The following is a 25198-nucleotide window of genomic DNA, read 5'->3' on the forward strand; positions in this document are numbered from 1 at the left end:
AGTCTGCCTTCGTGCCTTCTTCCTTCCCATTTTTTTTTTTTAAGACTTTATTTATTTATTTATTTGACAGAGAGATCACAAGTAGACAGAGAGGCAGGCAGAGAGAGAGAGGGGGAAGCAGGCTCCCCGCTGAGCAGAGAGCCCCATGCAGGCCTCGATCTCAGGACCCTGGCATCATGACCTGAGCCGAATGCAGAGGCTTTAACCCACTGAGCCACCCAGGCGCCCCTATTTTATTTATTTTTAAGTAATCTCTACACCCGACGTGGGGCTTGAACTCATGACCCCAAGGTGAAGAGTTTCATGCTTCTCTGACTGAGCCAGCCAGGTGCCCCATTAGTGAAGGATTTTAAGCAGGAGGTTTGGTATGATTGTTTTTGTGAAGAGTAGGTCTTCTGGAGAATGAGTAGAAAGGAGTAGTTGTTGTGCTGCAAATGGTAGTCCCTTGGATCTGGATGGGGATGGAGAGAAGTAGCTGGAATCTGCAGCAATTTAGGACCTACCTGCCAAGTGTGGAGAAACACTAGCCAGAGGGTCCAAGCTGATACTCAGGTTTCCAGTAAATGGTGGAGCCTGTAACTCAGAGAGGAAGCATAAAAGGAAGAGCAGGTTTGAAGGGGTAGGGAGAGTTGTGTGGTGAGATCAGTTCTGGAAGTGCACAGAGATGCCTTTTGGAGATGTTGAGCAGGCAGAGGCCAGTGTGGGCTTGGAGCTCAGCTGGGGGGAAGGATTTGGGAATCATCAGCCTAGGTCAGTTCATCAAAGCTGGGAGAGGGCATGAGGCTGTCTAGGAAAGAGAAAGAAGATATAGCAGACCCCTGGGTTTGAATAGAGGAGGCTGAGCCTTAGGAAGGAGCTGGAATAATGGAGCACCAAGGAGAAAGTAAACCAGGAGAGCCGGCCTCAGTGACCAGCCCTGCCTGTTCTGCTTCCATCACCAATTTTCCTTTTTTAAAATATTGGTTCTTTTTTCATGTTCATTTCTTCTTTCTTCACATACCAGGTCTGCGTACAGACACTGTAGAATCAACTCCTTGAGGAACTGTCATTAATTTATTTTTGTACCCAGGGTACCAGGCCTGGAATGTGCTCAATAAATACAGGCTGGACTGAACCCACAAGCATTGCTTTCCTTCTCTGTTAGTCAATAAGTCCAGAGAAGTGAGGCGCCTGGGTGGCTCAGTGGGTTAAAGCCTCTGCCTTCGGCTCAGGTCATGATCCCAGGGTCCTGGGATGGAGCCCCACATCAGGCTCTCTGCTCAGCGGAGAGCCTGCTTCCCCCACCCCTCTCTCTGCCTGCCTCTATGCCTACTTGTGATCTCTGCCTGTCAAATAAATAAGTAAAATCTTAAAAAAAAAAAGTCCAGAGAAGTTATCATCGCTTGTTTGAGGTTACTCTCACCAGGAACAAGCACCTTCATAAAGCTGTGGGTATCTAATGAGACTGATTTTTTTTTTTTTTTTTTTAAGATTTTATTTATTTATTTGACAGAGAGAGAGAGATCACAAGTAGGCAGAGCAGCAGGCAGAGAGAGAGGGGAAAGCAGGCTCCCTACTGAACAGAGAGCCAGATGTGAAGGTCTGGGGCTCGATGCTAGGACCCTGAGATCACGACCTGAGCGGGAGGCAGAGACTCAACCCAGTGAGCCACCCAGGTGCCCCATGAGACTGATTTTTAACCAAAGAGTAGAGTGCTTTGAGTTGGGATAGGCGTGAACTGTGGGAAGTGTCCTGCCCTTGGACAGATTATCCCAGCATTTCCAGTATTTAATGACAGTCATGGTTAGGAAGTTAGTCTATATAGCAGACTCTTCCTTGTAAAGCTCTAGAAGCTCTGCTCTGTCGCATATAAACAGATGGCTCAAGCCCCAGGCCTAATCTAACCGAATGACCCAATGACGGTTCAGAACATCTCTGAGTCAGGGTGACACCTGTTCTGCCTTTGTGGCCACACATACGAGATTCATACCAAGAGCTGTTGGTATGTTGTTATCTTGCTCTCTTCTCTCATCAGTCAGACTCAGAATCATCATAGTATGTAAATTTGGCTGATAGGCTCTGCTGCTTGCCCACATTTCAGTTGGGGTAGAAAAAGTCTTTATTGGCTTAATCGAATCCTATTTTAGTTCTGTAATAAAAATTATAAAGGCTATACATAACCCTTCACAGCAGTGCCCAGAGGCTTTAGCTAGTATTATATCCCTAGTATTTTATTTCTTTTTTTTTTTTTTTTTAAAGATTTTATTTATTTATTTGACAGAGAGAAATCACAAGTAGATGGAGAGGCAGGCAGAGAGAGAGAGAGGGAAGCAGGCTCCCCGCTCAGCAGAGAGCCCGATGCGGGACTCGATCCCAGGACCCTGAGATCACGACCTGAGCCGAAGGCAGCGGCCTAACCCACTGAGCCACCCAGGCGCCCCCCTAGTATTTTATTTCTTAAGCTGGTTGGGTGAGTGTATGTTTGTTAGTCTTCATATTTTTTTTGAATGTCTAAGATATTTTATGATACATTAAGAAACTACAAACTGGTTATTGTACTTATATCCAATTTAGTTAACTTAGATGAACTTTTTTTTTTTAAGATTTTATTTGAGAGACAGAGTGCACGTGAGAGCTCACAAACTGGGGAGCAGCAGAGGGAGAGAGAGAAGCAGGCTCCCTGCTGAGAAGGGAGCCTGATGCAGGACTTGATCCCAGGACCCTGAGATCATGACCTGAGCCAAAGGCTGATGCTTAACCAAATGAGGCACCCAGGTGTGCCTGTATGAACTTTTTCTAAATTCACCATAGTTGAGTGGTGAAGAGTAACTTTCAAAAATGAAGGAACGTTACCCCCACAGAAAAATATTGCTGTTCATTATAACAACAGCCTCAGAGCTGTTGAAATTCTCTGCATATTATTCATTCTGAGTTTCATGACACGTTTTCAAGAGAGATTGTGAAAGCCTTTGTAGAATTTAAGGAGAATTAGAAAATTTTCTCTCCAGTTTGGAAGGTATATGTTACAGAGCTTGATGGCGGTGGTGAGACCAGAGGGTGTCAGCTGGGCAGGGTCACCTTGATGTAATCAACACAGTTTAGAGTGAGGTGCTTCAACTTAAAAACCCGTCCCGGTGGGAAGCCTGGTGGCTCAGTTGGTTAACTGTCTGCTCTTGTCTGCCTTCGGTTCAGGTTAAATTGATCCCTGCATCAGGCTGCTTGCTTCTCCCTCTCCCTGCCGCTCTGCCTACCTTTGCACACACATGCATGCTCGCTTTCTCTGTCAAATAAATAAATAAATAATCTTGGAGTGCCTGGGTGGCTCAGTGGGTTAAAGCCTCTGTCTTTGGCTCAGGTCACGATCCCAGCGTCCTGGTATCGAGCCCTGCATCAGGCTCTCTGCTTAGCAGGGAGCCTGCTTCCTCCTCTCTCTCTGCCTGCCTCTCTGCCTACTCTCTCTCTGTCAAATAAAATCTTTAAAAAAGAAAAATAAATAAGTAAATAAATAATCCTAAAAAAAGAAAAACCAACAAATAAAAACCTATTGTCTTTGGGAGTAAGACCTGTGCTACCCCAGCTGACTGAGAAAGATTTATAAAAGCAGGATGCCATTTAATAATTTGCAATGAGAAATGGAACTACCAAGGACCCCAAGTATATGTGTTCCCTGGCCAGGCCATGTTCTCCCTGTAGGCAGGCCACATGGGAGCCAGAGCTAACTAGAAGTTGCTTGGTGAGTATGGACCCAGAGAGTGAAGCTGCTCTGAAAACTTTCCTTCTCTTCTTAAGGGGAAGGGTGTTGCCTCCAGGACCAGACAAGTTCCTTTGAGTCTGGGTATCCTTTCTGGGCAGTCCTTAGTTGGGTACTGCTTGTATTTGCCTCTTGAGAAGAATCTTTAATAGAGTGGTTAAGACATTTGTAAGTTGAAACAGAAAAACTTGAGTTTGGACCCTAGTGCTGCCATTTATCAGTTATGCGACCGATTAGCTATGTGATCCAGTCCAAGTGATACACAGCATCATCACATAATTCATAAATCAGCCATATCAACCATCCTGTCCACTTTATGCACATCTCTCCTTCATTTATAACAGTTCACATAGGTAGAGATTTTTTATCTGCAAAAAACCAACATGAGACTGAAAAAGGAACTTTTACAATAAAAACATTTTTTTTCCCCCAAAGATTTTATTTATTGGAGAGAGAGAGAAAGAGTGAGAGCATGGGCGGTGGGGGAAGCACACTCCCTACTGAGCAGGGAGACCACTGCTGGCCTCAGTCTGATCCCGGGACTCCAGAATCATCACCTGAGCTGAGGGCAGTTGCTTAACCAACTGAGCCACCCAGGTGTCCCAGGAAAAACATTTTTAAAAAAGTGATTTTGTTCAATTACATTTGGAATTGAATTTTTCAGGTCCACTGTTTTTCATCTGTGGACTGGGGATAATAGTAATAGAGGTACCTACCTGGTGGTAGCTGTGAGGATTCAGTATTACATGAAAAACATTTAGTGGAGGACTTGGTATGTGAAAAGCTCTCAGCAAGGGTGACTGTTCATTTCTGTTGCTGTAATTCGTGACTCCCATTTCCATGTTGTGGTAACTGACTAACTTCTCTTCAGACTGATTCTTTTGTAAATATCTTGTGTTCTCTTAGTAAATGGAAAAAGCAGTGTTTGTTCATAAAATGTTCTTAGAGTAAAAACAAGTATAGTGGCCATTGGTAATTGCAATTTTCATGTTACTAAACAGTTAAAATTTTAGTGTACCATTGTAATTTAGCATCATATTTGAACGTCTTTTTCATGCCACTTGATATTGATTTGTATGGGGTCACTGCCTCAATGCCCTCCCCCTCAAAAACAACAGAACTTTAGTAGGTTTTTACTTCGCTATTAGCCTATTTCTTCCCACTTATTGTCAGCCTATGATTAGAAACAAACAAAACAAGACTTATGAAATTTTGTATTAAGGTTTTTTTTTTTTCTCTAGGGTATGTCTTTTTTTTTTTTTTTTTTTTTTTAAAGATTTTATTTATTTATTTGACAGAGAGAGATCACAAGTAGGCAGAGAGGCAGGCAGAGAGAGAGAGGAAGGGAAGCAGGCCCCCTGCTGAGCAGAGAGCCCGATGCGGGACTCGATCCCAGGACCCTGAGATCATGACCTGAGCCGAAGGCAGCGGCTTAACCCACTGAGCCACCCAGGCGCCCCTAGGGTATGTCTTTCTGAAGGATTATATATATATATATATATATATATATATATATATATATTTATTTTAAGATTTTATTTATTTGACAGAGAGAGACATAGCGAGAGAGGGAACATAAGCAGGGAGAGAGGGAGAGGAAGAAGCAGACTTTCTGCCGACCAAGGAGTCTGATGTGGGGCTCGATTCCAGGACCCTGGAATCATGACCTGAGCCGAAGGCAGACACTTAACAACTGAGCCACTCAGGTGCCCCATTATTATTTTTTTTTTTAAAGTAAGCTCCATGCTGGGCCTGGAGACCAATGCAGGGCTTGAACTCAAAATGCTGAGATCGAGTCAGATGCTTAACCAGCTGAGCCACCCACGTGTCCCTAAGCATTCTTATTTTTACCCTAAGCATTCTCTTTAAATCTTGTATTACATTTGATAATCATATTTTTGTCATGTTGTCATGGGTCTTAATTAGATTCATTGCAAATTATTATTTCTTGTACAGAGTAACTTCCTTTATCATAAAGTCTTTCTTTATGCAGCTTAATTCACATGTGGTTGGTGGGGTTTTTTTTTTTTTTTAATTTTTTAAGATTTTAAATGTCCAGTTAGGAAATGGAACTTAAAACACCCTGGAAGCTTTTTTTTTTTTTTTTTTTTTTCTCTATGCCCAACATGGAGCTCAAACTGAGGACTTGAGATCAAGAGTCACATACCTTAGGACTGAACCAGCCAGGTGCCCCAAGCCTAGAGGCTTTTAAAACAAAAACACAAACTTTATTTATTAGGTAATCCCTATCCCCAAAATGGGGCTTGGACTCATGACCCTACGATCACGACTACTGAGCCAGGCAGGAGCCTCTTCTAAAAGACTTCTGAAGATGACTTTCATGTTTTTGCTGTGATACATTATGTGTTAGTTTTATAACACACTGGCTACTTCTGAGTGTTGTGTGTGTGTATAGGGAAAGGGGGATTCTCACTGGCTGCATAAGTAGTGCACATACATAACTACAGTTTTATTTTATCTTTTTTTTTTTTTTTTTAAAGATTTCATTGATTTATTTATTTGACAGAGGGAGAGAGAGCACAAGTAGGCAGAGAGGCCAGCAGAGAGAGGGGTGGGGGAACAGACTCCCTGCTGAGCAGAGTCAGATGCAGGGCCCAATCCCAGGACCCTGAGATCAACACCTGAGCTGAAGGCAGAGACTTAACCCACTGAGCCACCCAGGCACCCCCATAACTACAGTTTTAAAGTTGAGATCAATACTAAGCCATTTGGTAGAAAATCAAGCAAAATTTACAAGTTTTTCCTGTGGCCTCTCATTTTAAGATTATAATTAGGCTTTAATATTTGGTTGTTCTGTGGTGGTTTATCACAGATGTTCAGAAAAAATTTTTTAATTGTATTTGAATTGTATCACACATATGTCAAGTTTTTATTCTTTAGAATGTAAGCTCTATCAGAGTAGGACTGTTTCAACACCTGTGTCTGTAATAGTGCCGTTTACCTTACAGTACGTTGTTGCTGAATAAATGTCTTCTTAGTTTAAAAACTAAGGTTCTTGTTTTGAATTTACATTGATAAGCATAGGCAGCCACTCAGTTAAGTCAGCCTTTATTTGTTGTATGATTTTATTTGCTGCAGAGAGTTGAACATTTACAAAGCTTTAACCATAGGTAGAAAAGTACCTTTTTCTTGAGAATTTTCTTTCTTTTTCACTTTGTGGTTTCTTCTGAAACACTTAGAAAATGATCAGGTTTTAGGGACTCCCTGAGGTAACATTGCTATATGAAGGGAGTGTTAACTTCTTTTGAATAGAGTGTTCCTGTAATGTTTTCTGGCTGATGGGGAAACTTTTTGGCTAAGGGACTTGTTGGTGTAGAGAGAGATCAAGTATATAATGCAAACCATTACTCTAAAGCACAACTTTAGAAAGTGTTCTTGGCCATCAGAGTGTTTTATTTTAAATTAGTGTCTTAGGTATTCCAAATATCCACTGACCTTATCTTGACTGTTATCTGAGTAGACCTCAAGAATTTCATGCGTATTTCCTTTTGCACTAGTTGTTTTCAGTTGGTCTCTAAAAATAAACTGGAGTATGTGTAAGGTGAAAAAGTACAATACCTGCAAACTTTTCAGCCTTTTGGGCTGAATATTTATTTATTCAGGTATGTAGGTTATAAATCAGATAAAATTGGTGTGTAGATAAGTATCAGTAAATATCTCTGGTTAGATCTGTTGGACCATCTGAAGCAAATGTAAATTTCAGATTGACCTCTTCACCTAGATAAAGAAAGCTTTCCAAAATCCAAAACTGATTAGGATGAGCAAGGGTTGGGGGGCCTGGGTGGCTCAACTGGTTAAGCCTCTGCCTTCGGCTTGGGTCGTGATCTCAGGGTCCTGGGATCGAGCCCTGCGTCTGGCTCTCTGCTCAGCAGGGAGCCTGCTTCCCCCTTTCTTTCTCTCTGCCTGCCTCTCTGCCTACTTGTGATGTCTCTCTATGTCAAATAAATAAATAAAATCTTTTTAAAAAAATGAGCAAGGATTTTTCTTGATTTTTACGTTTTCTGTTACTTTTTTTTTTTTAAAGATTTATTTATTTTAAGGAGAATGTGAGTTAGTGGGCGGAAGCAAAGAGGGGCAGAGGGAGAAAGAGAATCTCAAGCAGACTCTCCGCTGTGTGTGGAGCCCAACACATGGGCTCAGTCTCTCACAGCCCTGAGATCATGACCCAGGCCAAACTCAAGAGTCTCTTCCTTAACAGACGGAGCCACTCAGGTGCTCCAGATTCTCTGTTACTTTTTTCATCTGGTCATGATATTTAAGACCTGATGAAAGGGGTCTAATATAAGGGTGCCTGGCTGGCTCAGTTGGAAGAAGATGTGACTCTTTTTTTTTTTTTTTTTTAAATTTTTATTTATTTATTTGACAGAAAGAGATCACAAGTAGGCAGAGAGAGAGGGAAGCAGGCTCCCTGCTGAGCAGAGAGCCCGATGCGGGACTCGATCCCAGGACCCTGAGATCATGACCTGAGCTGAAGGCAGCAGCTTAACCCACTGAGACACCCAGGCGCCCCAAGATGTGACTCTTGATCTTGGGGTCATGGGTTTGAGCCTCATGTTGGGTGTAGAGATTAATTAAAAAAAAAGAAAGAAAGTTAAGAAAAAGCCCAACTATATAAATAAGTAGAGGAATTATTAATACAAACATGTAAATGTTACCTATTTTAATACAAGTAGCATCACACAAGTTATTATGGAATTTAGAAACCTGTTTACTTAAAGTGGATTAACCTGTTTACTTAAAGTGGTTATTATAATAACCAACTTTATTTCTAATAAATTTAAGGGCTGATAGTCTGTGATGTTTTTCTCCCAGTATTGGATTTTTCACTTCAGAGATGTTAGAGAGGTCCTTGAGTCTGCCACATTCATGTAGTCTCATCACCATATAGAATTAAGCATAAATTTACTCTTGTGCAGAGTTTTGTGAGTTGAATTACAAAATGGTGGACCTAGGGAACTGATGGTGTTTTGGGGGCTCTCACTAAGTTCTGTCATTGCCTTTCATGTATAAAGTTTCAGATTTCATTCCTTATAATACCGAAAGTTTTAGTGGCTTTCTGCTGCTCTCCTTCTGGATGGATAAACATTATTGTGCTGGAAGCTTAATATGCCTTATCGCATTTAATCCTCACATGGAATTAGGCATTACCTTCCCATTTTAAAATGTAGAAACAGAAGTTCTGAAAAATTGAATGATTGTTTTGCTAATCTGGGTTATCACACAGCTAATAAGTAAAAGAGTCAGAATTTGAGTTTGTATCTATCAGAATGCTTGAACTTTGACTTTTAAAGTTATAGTGGTCTTGGACTCCTTTAGAATCTGACAAAAATGCAGAGTTTTGCATACAGTTTCAGGTGGTTCATGGATACCCTCTCTACCAGTTCACTTATGAGCCAAGCTGTGGGCCTAGAAGCCTCTCATAGATGAAGCAGTCTTTCCCCTGCTCTCAGTTTAACAGGACCTTTCTTCTCTGATCTTTCCTTCTCCAGATGAAGGTGCTGGAAGAATAGAACATTTTTGAACAATTCAAGACCTTCGTATTTTGAGGGAGAATAATTTGCCTCTTAAGTATACTTCTCCCCACCTGCACCCACAAATGTCCTTTTTGAATGGTCTTGATCTTCAAATCTCAGGAAAGGACATTTGAGGTATTTGTTTCCTCACTGGGACATCTTACTCCTTTTTTTTTTCTTTTTAAGATTTTATTTTTAGGTAATCTCTACACCCAACATGGGGCTTGAACTTACAACCCCACGATCAAGAGTTGCATGCTCCCACCAACTGAGCCAGCCAGGCACTCCAGGGGCACCTTATTCTTGAGGGAAAATCTCCTTTCAAGGAGGAAAAGGAGGAGGTTGTGAGTGGGAATGCCTTCCTTATATCTCTTATGGTAGATCCACACCCGTCTTCCTTACCAGGTAGTACCTTTGTGCCCAAGTAATAGGTGTGTGACAGTTTTTATTGAACAGGATGACTCATACTCATACTTCTACTTATGCATTAGCCAAATTCACTGGCCAGTCGTTGAGCCCTGTATTTCATTCTTCTTATCAGAAACATACCTTGTGTTGTGGGGGTTTTTTTTTCCCTATTAAGAAGTCCTTTGTTCATATCACTTTTTTTTTTTTTTTTTTAAAGTAACTCCATGCCCAGCGTGGAACTCAGTGCAGGTCTTGAACTCCTGACCCTGAAGTCAAGAGTCAGACACTTAACCAACTGTACCACCCAGGCACTCCTCATATCACTTTTTTAACAGTATGTTGGTTTAGCAAATATTTTCCTGTTTAGTTCTCCACAGTTTGTTCATAAATAAATATCACTTACATTTATTTTTTGATGGACTGACAGAATATCCAGAGGCAATTTAAATTCTCATGACTTAGCCTAAAATGCTAATTTCACTAGAAGAAACGATGTATGTCGCAAATCGTATATGAGAAGTAGCAACGTGTATTAGGCATAACTTTTCCATGCAGGGTTTGTGTACCTTTCTGTAGTAGATTGCCCTGGTGAGATCACTAAAATGAATGTAGGGCTTAGACTTATAACTAGGACAGCGTAATTACATCATTTTGGATGAGCTTTAACTGAGCAGGCAAAGAAAGTGTACAAGGATTTAATGCTGGTTGGTAGCAGCTCATTTTCTTTGTGAATATAAAAACAATTTGCCTTTGTTCAGCTGTGTTATGGTTGGCTTAGACTTTGACTTGACAAATTCATTTTGATGTCAAGTGAATTTTCAGCCAATTGAACTTTGTACCATTAGATTCAATTGTAGTTGGCAAAGTGAGGTTATGTGGGCAACAAGGAGGACGTTTGGTGCCACATGAACTTGGGTTCAGATCCCTGTACACTACCTGTGTGAACCAAGCAAACCAACTTAACGTCTCTGGATTTTGTTTCTTCTGTGTGTAAGATGGTAACACATTAATAGTAAGAATGATAGCTGTTTACTGGGTACTGACTAGATGCCAGGCACTGTACTAGATGCTTTACCTATGTTTACTTTATCCTGGAGTATAATGGACTTCCTTCCTTCTCCCACCATCTCAGAGATGGAGTGGGCCAAAGATGGACAGCATCCAGACCAAGGGGGGAGGTCCTGATGAGGACATTTATTAACTGGCAACTCTGAGAGTTAGGATATCCATTATAATATTCTTTCTTTTCTTCCCAGAGTTTGGTATGAATCATCTAGAAAAGAACCTTAATTATCATTCACCCCTGTTTCACACTTACTGATAATATTTAATCAGATACGTATTTGACTTGTTTTTAATTTAATGACTGGTACTTGTTTTGAAGTTAGATTTATGTTTGAATGGCAATGTAAGGAAAATAACACATAAATTCTGTATTACACTATGATAACATAGAGAAAAATGAACCCTGTTTAATAATGAAGACTACATCTAAAATTATACAGTGTTTGTGGGTGCCTGGGTGGCTCAGTGGGTTAAGCCGCTGCCTTCAGCTCAGGTCATGATCTCAGGGTCCTGTGATGGAGTCCCGCATCCAGGCTCTCTGCTTAGCAGGGAGCCTGCTTCCCTCTCTCTGCCTGCTTCTCTGTCTACTTGTGATCTCTCTCTGTAAAATAAATAAATAAAATTAAAAAAAAAATAAAATTATACAGTATTTGTATAATCGTCACCCACTACTAGAATGCAGACTTCACTGTACACTACTCTTAGTCTTAGTCCCTGGCTGGGGCAACTAGCAGTGACAGTCCCAACTAGAGTTCAGGTCTTCCACCCCTGGTTTAGCATTTTTCCATCAACATTGCACTGCATTTCCATTAAGCCATTGTCATTTTCCTAAAGAAAAGCAATCCGTGTTGGCATTTTCTTTCTTTCTTTTTTAAAGATTTTATTTTATTTTTAAGATTTTATTTATTCAAGAGAGAATGAGAAAGAGAGAGAGTGCACACATGAGGGGGAAAGGTCAGAGGGAGATGCACTCTCCCTGCTGAGCAGGGAGCCCAATGTGGGACTCCATTCTGGGACTCCAAGATCATGACCTGAGCTGAAGGCAGTTGCTTAACCGACTGAACCACCCAGGCGCCCTCTTTATTTATTTGAGAGAGAGCGAGGGTGAGAGAGCATAAGCAGGGAGAGTGGCAGAGGGAGTAGCAGAGGGAGAGGGAGAAGAAGTCTCCCCTGAGCAGGGAGCTGATGTAGGGCTAGATCGTAGGACCCCGAAATCGTGTCTTGGGCCAAAGGCAGAGGCTTAACTGACTGAGTTACCCAGGAGCCTGAAGTGTTGGTATTTTCTAATAACTTACTTACTTACTTTATTTTAAAAAATATTTTATTTATTTGTTTGACAGAGAAAGATCACAAGTAGGCAGAGAGGCAGGCAGAGAGAGAGGAGGAAGCAGGCTCCCCGATGAGCAGAGAGCCTGATGCAGGGCTCGATCCCAGGACCCTGAGATCATGACCCAAGCCGAAGGCAGAGGCTTAACCCACTGAGCCACCCAGGCGCCCCTCTAATAACTTATTTTGACAGGAAATAATTTATTTAAAAATTTTAAAAAATTGTTTCTAATTATTTTTTTAAAAATTTTAAAAGGATTTTATTTATTTGTCAGAGAGAGAGAGAGAGCACACAAGCAAGGGGAGAGACAGGCAGAGGGAGAAGCAGTCTCCCCACTGAGCAATAAGCCCGATGTGGGAATTGATCCCAGGAACATGGGATCATGACCTGAGCCAAAGGCAGGCTGACCCACCCAGACATCCCATCTAATAATTCATTTTAAAAGGAAAGAAAGAAACGGGGCGCCTGGGTGGCTCAGTGGGTTAAGCCTCTGCCTTCAGCCCAGGTCATGATCCCGGGGTCCTGGGATCGAGCCCCGCATCGGGCTCTCTGCTCAGCATGGAGCCTGCTTCCTCCTCCCTCTCTGCCTGCCTCCCTGTCTACTTGTGATCTCTCTCTCCCTCTGTCAAATAAATAAATAAGACCTTTAAAAAAAAAAAAAAAAAAGAAAGAAAAAGAACAAGAAAAGTTACCAAAAACAAAACCTAGTTAGTGAAGGAAATAGTTAAGTATAGAATTTCCTATACTAAAGAAGATGTAATACGAAATTTTCTACTGTTTAAGGGAGCTTGCACACTGTGGTAAGAGGAGCTAATATTACTTGAGCCCTTGTTTTGTGTGAAACATTTTTTAAGTGTTTTGAATATTTTTGCTTATTTTGGTCCTCAGCAATCCTTTGAGGGAGGCATTATTACATTCCTCTCCACTTTCCAAATGGTAACACAGGTGTTAAGTAACTTTGCTCATGCTTCCAGGGCAGAAACCACAACTGGAGTAGCTCTTCTGGCTCCTCTTTGATCAGCAGCTTTCTTCCCAGCCTGTAACTGGGCAAGTGACAGGTGGCCTGCCATGGAGTTCGTGCTTCTAAGGACAGCTTGGCACAGGGCAGCCTCCCAAATCTGATGGAGACTGTCTTGAGATATTTGTTATCATTTATTTTAATTACTACAATTTTCTCTTTTGCTGAAAATATGTTTTTGAAGTTACATCAGGCACAGAAAGAAAAGCCTGAGAACAAACACACATCTTATAATTAGGCCAGCGAGACACCGTGGGGAATGCCTGAAGTGCTGAGGGCAGAGCTGTTTGATAGGGAGCCTTCCGTGAACCTGTTCCCTGGCAGAGCCGGCAGTATCAGGCTGATGAAATGGACCCCAGGAGAATTCTCTGCTGAGTGATTTTCCAAAGCAGTAGCTGGTTGCTCTGCTGTTGTTGGAACTGGGGGGGCTTCTTGAGTCTGAATCTGCATCCAAACAAGAAAAAGTGGAAGAAGCAGTGGGCCTGTCGCCATGCTTGCTGCATTCTCTGATGGAGCTGAATCGCTGTGATTTAGCCGCTGTGCATGCAGGTGTGGTTCCACCTGTTCAAAGCATCTCACACCACCCCAGCGTTTCCACTCTACTATTTGTGAATCATGAGCACTGTAAATTGTTACTCCATTTTAATTCCTCTTCTGCAGGTCATGATTATCTTTATTGTCTGTCTTTCCATTGAGACTTTTATTATTTCTTAAGTATAAAATAATTGGATATGGGATAATGAATAGAGAAACTCCATTATCCTTAATACCACATACATATTTATAGCCAGATCATTCTCTTCTACAATAACAAAAGTATCTTACTTCATGCATATTAAATAGCACTTCTCAGAATAAAATGTAACCGGCATGATGGTATTTAAACAACTTAAAAATATAGAGTGTATATTTATGAGTTATATACCTTTACTTAGTGCCTTGGTCCTCAATGAAGAACATAATTTAAAAGGAAATCCATTAAATCCTTAAGTGTGGCCTTTGTTAAGGGGAACCTTATAAATAAAAAAGGGGAAAAAATCACTTTCTATGTCAAAAAAAGGAAATGGTTTTGCTCTTGGAGCATTTGTGTAAATGGAAGAAGTATTTGCTGTAACTAGAAAATCACCTTATAAAATATGTTATTTCATGTATGATGAACAATTATTTCATGTATGATGAAGGCATGAATTTTGAACTTTTATTAATGAAGAAAACAAGTAGAGTTTTTAAGAAGCCTGGGAGTTTATTCATGTGTATCTGTTTAGGATTTTAACCACAAGAGCAATTTTCTTGATTTTATAATCTTCAGATCTTTCATGGTAATACTAATTTAAGCACAGTGGAACTGTTGTGCATTTTATTTTATTTTTTAAGGTAGTGGAAAATTGTTGGCAAATATTCTGTCAGGCAATACAAATGAACATTGATTTGATTCTTCATTAAAATGTATTTAGGCCCATACTCATTTATAGTTCTAAAATCGAATTCCCTTTATCTCTCTATGGTTCTACCTTCCCCACATCACAACCATATCTAGAAAACAGGATACAACAATAATTTCAACCTGATGAAAGTGAATGTTAGAAAAATAAGCAGCTATTTCAGTTTCAGTTCTTCCTTTTTTTCAGTTCTTCCTTTTCACTTTTATATTGTACAGTTACATCTTCTAGAAATATTGCTCACAGTACTCACTGTCTGGCAAGACAAGATAGAAAAAATAAGAGGAGTTCAGGAAAATATTAAAAACATTTTTAGGGTGCCTGGGTGGCTCAGTGGGTTAAGCTGCTGCCTTCGGCTCAGGTCATGATCTCAGGTGTCCTGGGATCGAGTCCCACATGGGGCTCTCTGCTCAGCAGGGAGCCTGCTTCCTCCTCTCTCTCTCTGCCTGCCTCTCCGACTACTTGTGATTTCTCTCTGTCAAATAAATAAATAAAGTCTTAAAAAACAAACAAACAAACATTTTTAATCCCCTGGGAATTAGTTGGGATAAGATATAGATATAGATAGATATAGATATAGATCAGATCATTCTTTCTCTCTTTCTCACTCTCAAATAAATTTAAAAAATTCTTTTAAGATTTTTATTTATTTATTTGACAGCAGGATAGCGCAGGCAGGGGGAGCAGCAGAGGGAGAGGGAGAAGCAGGCCCTGTGCTGAGCAGGGAGCTTGATGTGGGGCTTGATCCAGGACTCTGGGATCATGACCTGAGCTGAAAGCAGTCGCTTAACCAACTGAGCCACCCAGGCACCCCTAAATGAATTAAATCTTAAGAAAAAAAGACAGTCCATTTTTTTAGAAAGTATAGTATGATATATTTTTTAAAAGTTTGTTTGTTTGCTTTTTGTAATCTCTACATCCAAATTCAGGACCCTGAGATCAAGAGTCACATGCTCACTCTTCTGACTGAGCCAGCGAGTTGCCTCACAGGATAACATAATTTTAGAAGAATGATTTTACTGTATTTGGGGATCACTATATTCTTCCTAGCATCTCATTGCCCAGGATAGTAAATAGAAAATATATGAGAGGTCATCTATGTAAATAGTGATTCCATTTCATGCTTTAGACTTTCTTTCATTATATCCCTAAAATTAGCTTATCATTTAACTCTTTTCCTAAAAGTTAAATGCTGCAATAACAACAAAGATCTGGCCATTCGAGGAATTCAGTTACTTGAACTTCAGTTTAGTAAAAATTTGAGTGTAATGAGAAGACCAAAATGTACTTTTGATTGTTCTTTTTTTTAGTCCTCATATGTGCTAGAGTATAGTGATCTTGTGTGTTATCACCTTAACCATAAAAATAGATAATATGTTATTTGACTAAGGACAGAAGAAAATGGAAGAAAATTAAACAGACAAGGGAAAAAACACTGTCTGTTTATGGCACCGTGACCACCATACTCTGTCAAAAGGAAGAGGTACAATGCTTCATTATTTATGGCACACTCAGCATAGAGGTAAGCTCCAGGCTTGAATTAGGTTAATACTTGTTAACTACCCTTGTTAGATGATCTCTACCTCGGACAGGCTTTATCTAGATCTATCTCCTCTCATCACTTTCCTGATGAAAAGTCTTCTGACTTCTGCCTAGTCTAAGAAAAGCATCAGGATAAAATTATAGTTGCAATTTTATATGGGATTAACTTTATCAAACTTAGTGCATCAGTGGCTTAAAAAACCTTCCAGCTAAATCGTGTGTCCCTTTGCTCTGCTTTAAAAATAGTACAACTAAAAGACTCTTAAAATAATTAGACAAGAAATGACTGGAGGATTAGAAAAGGGTTTACATTCTGACAAGATGTGGAACTGCTTATAATAGCTTGGGTCTCTTTAGATGACTGTGATTTGGGGGACACCTTTTACCCAAGCTCAAAAATGTGTAAACTGTCTTTCCCTCTGAACAAAAAGCTTAATTATCAAATCACCTTGTTCTCAGGGTAAATATTTGATCATTTAAAGGAAGTCAGCCATATAGTGTCTGAAAAGATGGCAAGTTTTGTAAATGTAACTTTTGTTTTTACTGTAATTTACACAGCAGACACAAGTATCTATCATTTTAGGGGAGTAGCTGTGAAAACTTTTAAATAACAAGAGATTATTGCTGACATGTTCAGAACAAAATAGGAAAGAAAGGGTGAGGGTAAAAGTATTCGACAGTGGAGAAGTTTTACAAAAATCTGTTTGGTGGGGCACCTGGGTGGCTCAGTGGCTTAAGCCTCTGCCTTCGGCTCAGGTCATGATCTCAGGGTCCTGGAATTGAGCCCCGTGTCGGGCTCTCTGCTCAGCGGAGAGCCTGCTTCCCCCTCCCTTTCTCTGCCTGCCTCTCAGCCTACTTGTGATCTCTGTCTGTCAAATAAATAAATAAAATCTTAAAAAAAAAAAAAAAACTGTTCAGTGATAATTGAGCATTGATCTAGAGGATGCAAGAATGCTTTACTGGAATTCAGTGGTTTAGGATCTTTACTGGAAAGAGTTTGCCAAAGGTTAGATCAGCTTCCTCTGTCAACAGTGAGAGTAGAGAGAGCTGTGGAGAGACACTACGTGGAGGTGAAGTTTCTTATCAAGGCAAGGTACAGGGAAGTAAGATAAGGAAGCCTGTGTGAGGCTTGAACCAAAAGCCAATAATTAAAGACTGGTTTATGAGGAAATTTTTATTATAATTAAACCAAGCCTATTAATAAGACAGGGCGTGGATAACCCAAAGATTTGGACTCAACAGAAGACACATGATTCTGGGAAAGTATCCTAGACCAAGAAACAATTGGTAATAATAGTTGAAATTCAAGGCAAATGGGGCTTGTCTGTACTAAGGTTTTTATATTTCTTTTAATAAAGAAAAAAAAGAACTAAAAAACATGTCTTAACTTTAAATTAAGGAAGTAAATTAAGGAAGAAGGGGGCCTGGATGGCTCATTTAAGTGTCTGCCTTTGACTCAGGTCATGATCTCAGGGTTGTGGGATGAAGACCTGCTTTCTGGTCTGTGCTCAGCTGGGAGTCTGCTTGAAGATTTCCTCTCCCTCTGCCCCCCCCCCCCCCAACTCATGCTTGTGCGCTCTCTCTCTCAAATCTTTTTTTTCCCCTCAAATAAATCTTTTTAAAAAGATAAATAAAGGAAGAAATTTGGCAATTATTTGGTCAGTCATATTTTCAAGGAAGAAGCATGCTTGACTCAAGTTTTGTTTTATTTTCTGAGTCACACCTGGAGAGATCCTATCTGCTGAGTTAATGTACTCAGAGCAAATGTAACAGGAATGCTTTTAACTTTTATCAGTACAGTGATAACAGCAGAGTTCACCACTATTTTCTGAAGAAGGCAGGGCACATGTTATTTTCCCTATGAAGAAACAGACTCAGGGACTGGCTCACTCAGGAGGGGGTAAGGGGCGGAGCCAGGACTTGGAGGTGGAGCCTTGTGACATCAGTCGAGCACTCATGGCGTTATGTGGAGCTAGTGGCTGCTATTGGAATTGCAGGCATAGCCCATTAGAGAAAATCTAAATAACCACAGGTACCAAAACAGCAAAAGTTGAAATCTCTTTCATGGCTTTGGAAAATGCAGTTGCACTTATAAGTGAAGTAATAAAATTGCAATTAATTGGCTAAAGTCTGTGAAGTTGTAACATACAATAAATTATTTTTCTAATCACTTTTGGGAAATAAAGCAATCTTCATAACTTTGCCCCAAAACCAAGATTTATTTTTTCGCTCAAACAACTTTTTAAAAAAGATTTATTTTCTAGAGAAAGCATGAGTGGGGGAGGGGGAATGTGTTGGCAAAGAGAGAATCCTCAAAGAGACTCCCTTTTGAGCATGGGAACTGGTGGAAGGCACCATCCTAGGACCCTGAGATCAGTACCTGAGCCGAAATGTAGAGTCAGCTGTCCCACCGACTGAGCCACCCAGGTGCCCCCAAACAACTATTTTTAATGCCAGTCTTTGGAAGGATTTATAAACTTCTCTATTCATCTTAAAAGAAAAACTGTGGGGGCGCCTGGGTGGCTCAGTGGGTTAAGCCTCTGCCTTCGGCTCAGGTCATGATCTTAGGGTCCTGGGATCGAGCCCCACATCGGGCTCTCTGCTCAGCAGGGAGCCTGCTTCCCCCCTCTCTCTGCCTGCCTCTCTGCTTACTTGTGATCTTTCTCTCTCACATAAATGAATAAAATCTTAAAAAAAAAAAAAAGAAAAATTGTGGTTGTGGTTAAATACATGACTAATGTTTACAATTTGTTCCTTTGATAAATAATTCCAGACTACAATGCTTTTGTGATTCTTTATAACTTCTCTTTAAAGGTTTTTTGTTGGTATGTATGCGCTCTCTCTTGCTGGAGAAGGTATTACCCATCATTTCCTGCTGCTGTCAACATGCTATTTAATAAACCCTTTTTCCTTTAATTTATCATCTTTTAACCTACTTTGAATTGGATAACCAGTTCACTTAACTAATTGAAAACATGGAATAAGAAAAAGAAAAGTTCATAAAGGAGAACAGAAATTTCTTTTCTGTTGGGGACATATACTTAATAATTGACTCTTGTCATTACACACTTTTTTGCCTATTCTTTGTTAATTCAGTTATGTTCAGAGAGTTGGTGTTTCCAGATATTGTCTAAACTGTACAAAATCTTGACCTAAGTATTTGTATTGGGAAATAGGAAATATTAACTCCTGGCTAGAGCCATCTGTTTCTGGCTCATTTTTTTCCTTAGACTTTTTCAAATGAAATGAATTTGATATATTTGAAGATTTAAAAAGTAAGGTTTTAAAATTCTGTACTTGATTTTATTTTTTTATTTTTATTTTTATTTTTTTTAAAGATTTTATTTATTTATCAGAGAGAGAAGGGGGGAGAGAGCGAGCACAGGCAGACAGAATGGCAGGCGGAGGCAGAGGGAGAAGCAGGCTCCCTGCTGAGCAAGGAGCCCGATGTGGGACTTGATCCCAGGACGCCAGGATCATGACTTGAGCCGAAGGCAGCTGCTTAACCAACTGAGCCACCCAGGCGTCCCTGTACTTGATTTTAATTGAGTATATCTTAACTTTAAAAAAAATTTTGTGAAAAAAAAAAAAAAAAACTTTTGTGGGGGCGCCTAGGTGGCTCAGTGGGTTATGCCGCTGCCTTCAGCTCGGGTCATGATCTCAGGGTCCTGGGATCGAGCCCCACATCGGGCTCTCTGCTCAGCGGGGAGCCTGCTTCCCTTCCTCTCTCTCTGCCTGCCTCTCTGCCTACTTGTGATCTCTCGCTGTCAAATAAATAAATAAAATCTTAAAAAAAAAATTTTTTTGTGGACTGAAATTCACATAACAGAAAATTCACCACTTTAAACAATTCAGTGACATTGAATACATTCACAGCACCTCTATCTAGTTCCAAAACATTTTCATTACCTTAAAAGGAAACCCTGTACCTATTAAACAGTGAATTCTCTCCCCTTCTATCAACCACCAGTTGACTTTCTGTGACTGTGGATTTATCTATTCTGTATATTTCATTTAAATGGAATCATAAACTGGGACGCCTGGCTGCCTTAGTAGAGCATGTGACTCCTGATCTTGGGTCATGAGTTCAAGCCCCATGTTGGGTACAGTGTACTTTAAAAATAAATAAATAAATAAATAGATAAATAAATAAATAAATAGCAAGCCTACATCTTTAAAAATAAATAAGTAATTGGAATCATACAATGCGACCTTATATGCCTGGTTTCTTCCACTTAATGTTTTTGAGGTTCATCCATGTGGTAGCATGCACCCACTTCGGTTTTTTTTTTTTTTTTTTGGCTGAATAATATTCCACTGTATGTCTGTTGCACAATTCATTTATCCTTTCTTCTTTGGGTGGACATTAGGTTGTTTCCACTTTTTGGCTATTTCTTATATTCCTAGTATGAATATGCATGTGCCTGTTTTCATTCCTTTTGGGTTTATATCTAGGAGTGAGATTGCTGGGTCATATGATGATGATGATTGCATGTTTACCTTTTGAGGATTGCATGTTTTCCATAGTGGCTGAACCCACTAGCAATGTATAAGTTCTCCAATTTCTCCACAGTCTCACCAACGCTTTGTATTTTTTAAATTATAGCCAGCCTAATGGGTATGGAGTAGTATCTTATTGTGGTTCTAAACTGCATTTTCCCAGTGACTAAGAATGTTGAACATCTTTTCATGTACTTACTGGCTATTTGCTTATGTTCTTTGGAGAAGTATCTTCACATCATTCGCCTATTTTATAATTGAGTCGTCTGGCTTTTTTTTTTTTTTTTAAGATTTTATTTATTTATTTAACAGTGAGACAGAGAGAGAACATGAGAGGGGAGAAGGTCAGAGGGAGACGCAGACTCCTTGCGGAGCAGGGAGCCTGATGCAGGACTCGCTCCCGGGACTCTGGGATCATGACTTGAGCCAAAGGCAGTAGCTTAACCAACTGAGCCACCCAGGCACCTGAGTTGTCTGGCTTCTTATTGTAGAAGAGTTCTTCATCTATCCAGATACTAGACCCTTAATCAAATATGATTTGCAAATATTTTCTCCCATTCTGTAGTTGTCTTTTTACTTTCTTGATTTGGTTCTTTGATAAACATGGTCTTAAATTTTGAAAAAGTCAGATTTATCCTTTTTTTTTTTCCTTTTTTGTTCATACTTTTGGTGTCATATATAAGAATCCATTCCTAAATTCAAGATCATGAAGATTTACCTCTGTTTTCTTCTAAAGAATTTTACAGTTTTGTTCTTATTATTTATGTTGTTGATTCAGTTTGATCAATTTTTTATATACTGTGTGAAGTAGGGTCTAACTTCCTTGTTTTGCATTTTTTTGTTTGTTTTGAGGGAGAAAATGTGTACATGTGAGTAGGAGAGGGACAGAGAGAGAGGGAGAGAATCCCGAGCAGGCTCCATTTCCAGCATAGAGCTTGATGCAGGGCTTGACCTCATCACCCCAAGACCATGACCTGAGCCGAAATCAAAGAGTTGGCTGCTCAACCTACTGAGCCACGCAGGCACCCCTTTTGTTTTACATGTTGATCTTTGGTTGTCTTAAAACCATTTGTTGAAGAGATTCTTCTTTCTCCACTGAATGGTCTTAGCATTCTTGCTGAAAATCTGTTGACCATGGATGCACAGGTTTATTTCTGGACTCAATTTTATAACATTTATCTTTGTGTCTCTATTATACCAGTACCTCACTATTTTGATTAAGGTAGCTTTATAGTAAGTTTTAAAATCAGAAAATAGGAGTTTTCCAGCTTTATTCTTTTTCATTATTGGTTTGGCTACTCAAGGCCCCTGGTAATTCCATATGAGCTCGAGAATTGGCTTTCTCTGAAAAAAGGGCTTGCATTTGAATCTGTAGATCACTTTGGATAGTTTTGCCATCTTAACAATATTAAGTGTTACAGTTTATGAACACAGGATGTCTTTTCATTTAATTTCTTTTAGCAGTGAAGGGGTGCTTAGCTGGCTCAGTCAGGAAAGCATGTGACTCTTGATCTCAGGCTCATGAGTTCAAGCCCCACATTGGACATGGAGCCTTCCTAAAAAACAATAGCAATAATTTCTTTCAGCCACGTTTTATATTGTTCAGTATACAAACTTTCTCACTTCATTTATTTTTAGATTTTTTTATTCCTTTGGATGCTATTATAAATGAAATCTTTTTTTTTCATTTAACCAATAACTCTTAAAAGCTTTATTGAAATAGAATTCACATAGCATACAATTCGCCCCTTAAAGCATGCAATTCAGTGGTTTTTTGCATATTCAGAGTTGTGTATCCATCACCACCATCAGTTTTAGAATGTTAAATGAAATCATTTTTTTGAATTTCTCTTTAAATTTTGCAATTCCTGATGTGTAGAATCCATACTGATTTGTGCATGTTGGTTTTGTACCCTTCAGCTTTGCTGAGTTTATTAGTTCTAGTTTTTTTTTTAATATTTTATTTATTTGACAGAGAGAGAGATCACAAGTAGGCAGAGAGGCAGACAGAGAGAGGGAGAAACAGGCTCCCTGCTGAGCAGAGAGCCCGATGTGGGGCTTGATCCTAGGACCCCAAAATTGTGACCTGAGCTGAAGGGAGAGGTTTAACCCTCTGAGCCACCAAGGTGCCCCAGCTCTAGTCTTTTTTGTGTCAATTCAGAAAACTATGTATTTTCCCTTCATATTAATAATATGTTACATTGATTCTTTTGTATGTTGAACTACTCTTGCATTTCTGGGATAAATCCCACTTGTTTGTGGTATATGATTGTTTTGATATGTTGTTTAATTCAGTTCATGTCTATTACATCTGTATTTATAAAAGATACTAGCCTATAGTTTTCTAATGGTGTCTTTTTTTTTTTTTAGATTTTATTTATTTATTTGACAGAGATCACAAGTAGGCAGAGAGAGGAGGAAGTAGTCTCCCTGCCAAGCAGAGAGCCCGATGCGGGGCTCGATCCCAGGACCCTGGGATCATGACCTGAGCCGAAGGCAGAGGCTTTAACCCACTGAGCCATCCAGGCACCCTCTAATGGTGTCTTTTGTCTATTTGGGGCATGAGGATAATGCTGTCCTATAGATGAGGTAGGGAGTATTCTCCCCTCTTCTTTGATCCCCCCACTTTGTTTTTTGGATGGATTTTAAATTATTTTGGAAAACTAATTATCCAGATGCTCAAGATTGTTATCTGAGACAAAGCCCCCAAAATGGACTTGTACAGAAAATGTTATGCCTGATGAGAATTTAATGACATTTTGTTGCTCAAACTCTACCTATCCATCTTAGAAACAAACTGTATTGTAGTCTTAAAATCTCAGGCAATCAGTTCATTATATATGTGTAGAAATTGTAAGGAAGCACTGAATCCAAGGATTATTACATATTATTACATATGTATGTAAACATTTCTAGTGACAATTTTATTAATTCATTATTTTAAAAAAATAAGTTATTTATTTGAGAACGAGCGAAAGCAAGAAAGATCACAGAGGGAGAGGGAGATGCAGACTCACCACTGAGTAGAGAGCCCAAAGTGGGGCTCCATCCTAGGACCCTGGGACCATGACCTGAGCCAAAGGCAGACACTTTGACTGAGCCACCCAGGCATCCCTCTAGTGGCAATTTTAGAAATATAATACCTCCTTGGAATATTTAACAAGATATAAATGTGATTTTGGCTAGGCTTAACTACTTCTTAAATAGAACTTGAACACAGGAGCAAGTATCAAAGCAAATACTTTACTACATATAATCAGTTAATGTTCAAATGTCCAAAACCTTAGACTTTCCACAAATATAATAGCTGATCAGCAAATAATTTGGTATATCTATTATTTTCAGCCATTTGTACAATTAGATAAAGTCCTTGCTACTCTTTTATAAGATATATACTTCATAAAAAACTAATTATGGTGTAATTTTACAAATGTATTTCCCTTTCTATTTGATTTTCTATCTATATGTGACATGAGTATAAATGCATTGCTAAAATAAACTTTTAGCATATTTTAAAAATTAGTTTCTTTTAGAAGGTACTTTTTTAGAATGCCACTAGATCATTCAGGTTTTCTTCTTTTAATTATCTCATGATTGGTTCACAAAGAACAACAACAAATTATATAGTGAACCTATAGTGTTTTTGCCTGTGTTGTTTTTTAAGTAGGTTCCATGCCCAATGTGGGGCTTGAACTCATGATCCTGAGATCAAGAGCCGCATGCCTACCAACTGAGCTAGCCAGGCACCTCTATAGTAAACTTACAGTTTTATAACTATTTAGATATTTGTGTTTGGAGCATTGAAGTCCAACTATATTTTAGGGGAAAGGTAATATATACAAAGAGTATTTTTAAGACGTTTTAATTTTGGTTAAAAGTGACATGCCATTGTGACCCAAATAGTTTTAGATCCTAAGGGATGCCCAGCTTTCTGGTTTAATGGCAAAAAATAAGTATTTGTAGAATTAAGTTCATGGCAATAGTATGTGTTATAGACCGAACAAAGTACATTCAATCCAATTCTTTTTTTTTTTTTTTTTAAGTTTTTATTTATTTATTTGGCAGAGAGAGAGACACAGAGCAAGAGAGAGAGCACAAGCGGGGAGACTGGGAGAGGAAACAGACTCTCCGCTGAGCAGGAAGCCAGATGTGGGGCTCGATCCCAGCCGAAGGCAGAAGCCCAACTACTGAGCCATGCAGGCACCCTACATTCAATCCAATTCTAAGATGAAACACAAAACATAAATACAATTAACAAAATGTGTTGTAATCAGTCCATATAAATGGAAGTCATTAGAAAATTATTTTGGGGGGGTGTATAATTTATTTTGCTGATGTTTAGTGGAGTGGGTAAAACTAAATAATCATTGGAAAATACGGTGGCTTTTCGGGGCACCTGGGTGGCTCAGTTGGTTAAGTGTCTAACTCTCGATTTCAGCTCAGGAGGTGATCTCAGGGCTATGAGACTGCGTCCTGTGTTGACTCTGCACTCAGCAGGGAGTCTGGTGGAGATTCTTTCTCTCCCTCTCCCTGTAATGCTCTGCCCCTGCTCTCTCTCTCTCTCTCTAAAATAAATAAGTAAAATCTTTTTAGGGATGCGCGGGTGGCTCAGTTCGTTAAGTGTCTGCCTTCAGC

The 25198-nt window shown here is 39.6% G+C and overlaps 1 protein-coding gene across 3 annotated transcripts in view; it reads left to right on the forward strand.

The window, feature by feature from the left end:
• PTPN21 (protein tyrosine phosphatase non-receptor type 21) overlaps positions 1-25198 on the forward strand; it is a 77810-nt gene that overhangs the window by 4682 nt on the left and 47930 nt on the right. The window lies entirely within an intron of this gene.

This window comes from Mustela lutreola, chromosome 7, assembly GCF_030435805.1.
Source record: "Mustela lutreola isolate mMusLut2 chromosome 7, mMusLut2.pri, whole genome shotgun sequence".
Classification (NCBI taxonomy): domain Eukaryota; kingdom Metazoa; phylum Chordata; class Mammalia; order Carnivora; family Mustelidae; genus Mustela; species Mustela lutreola.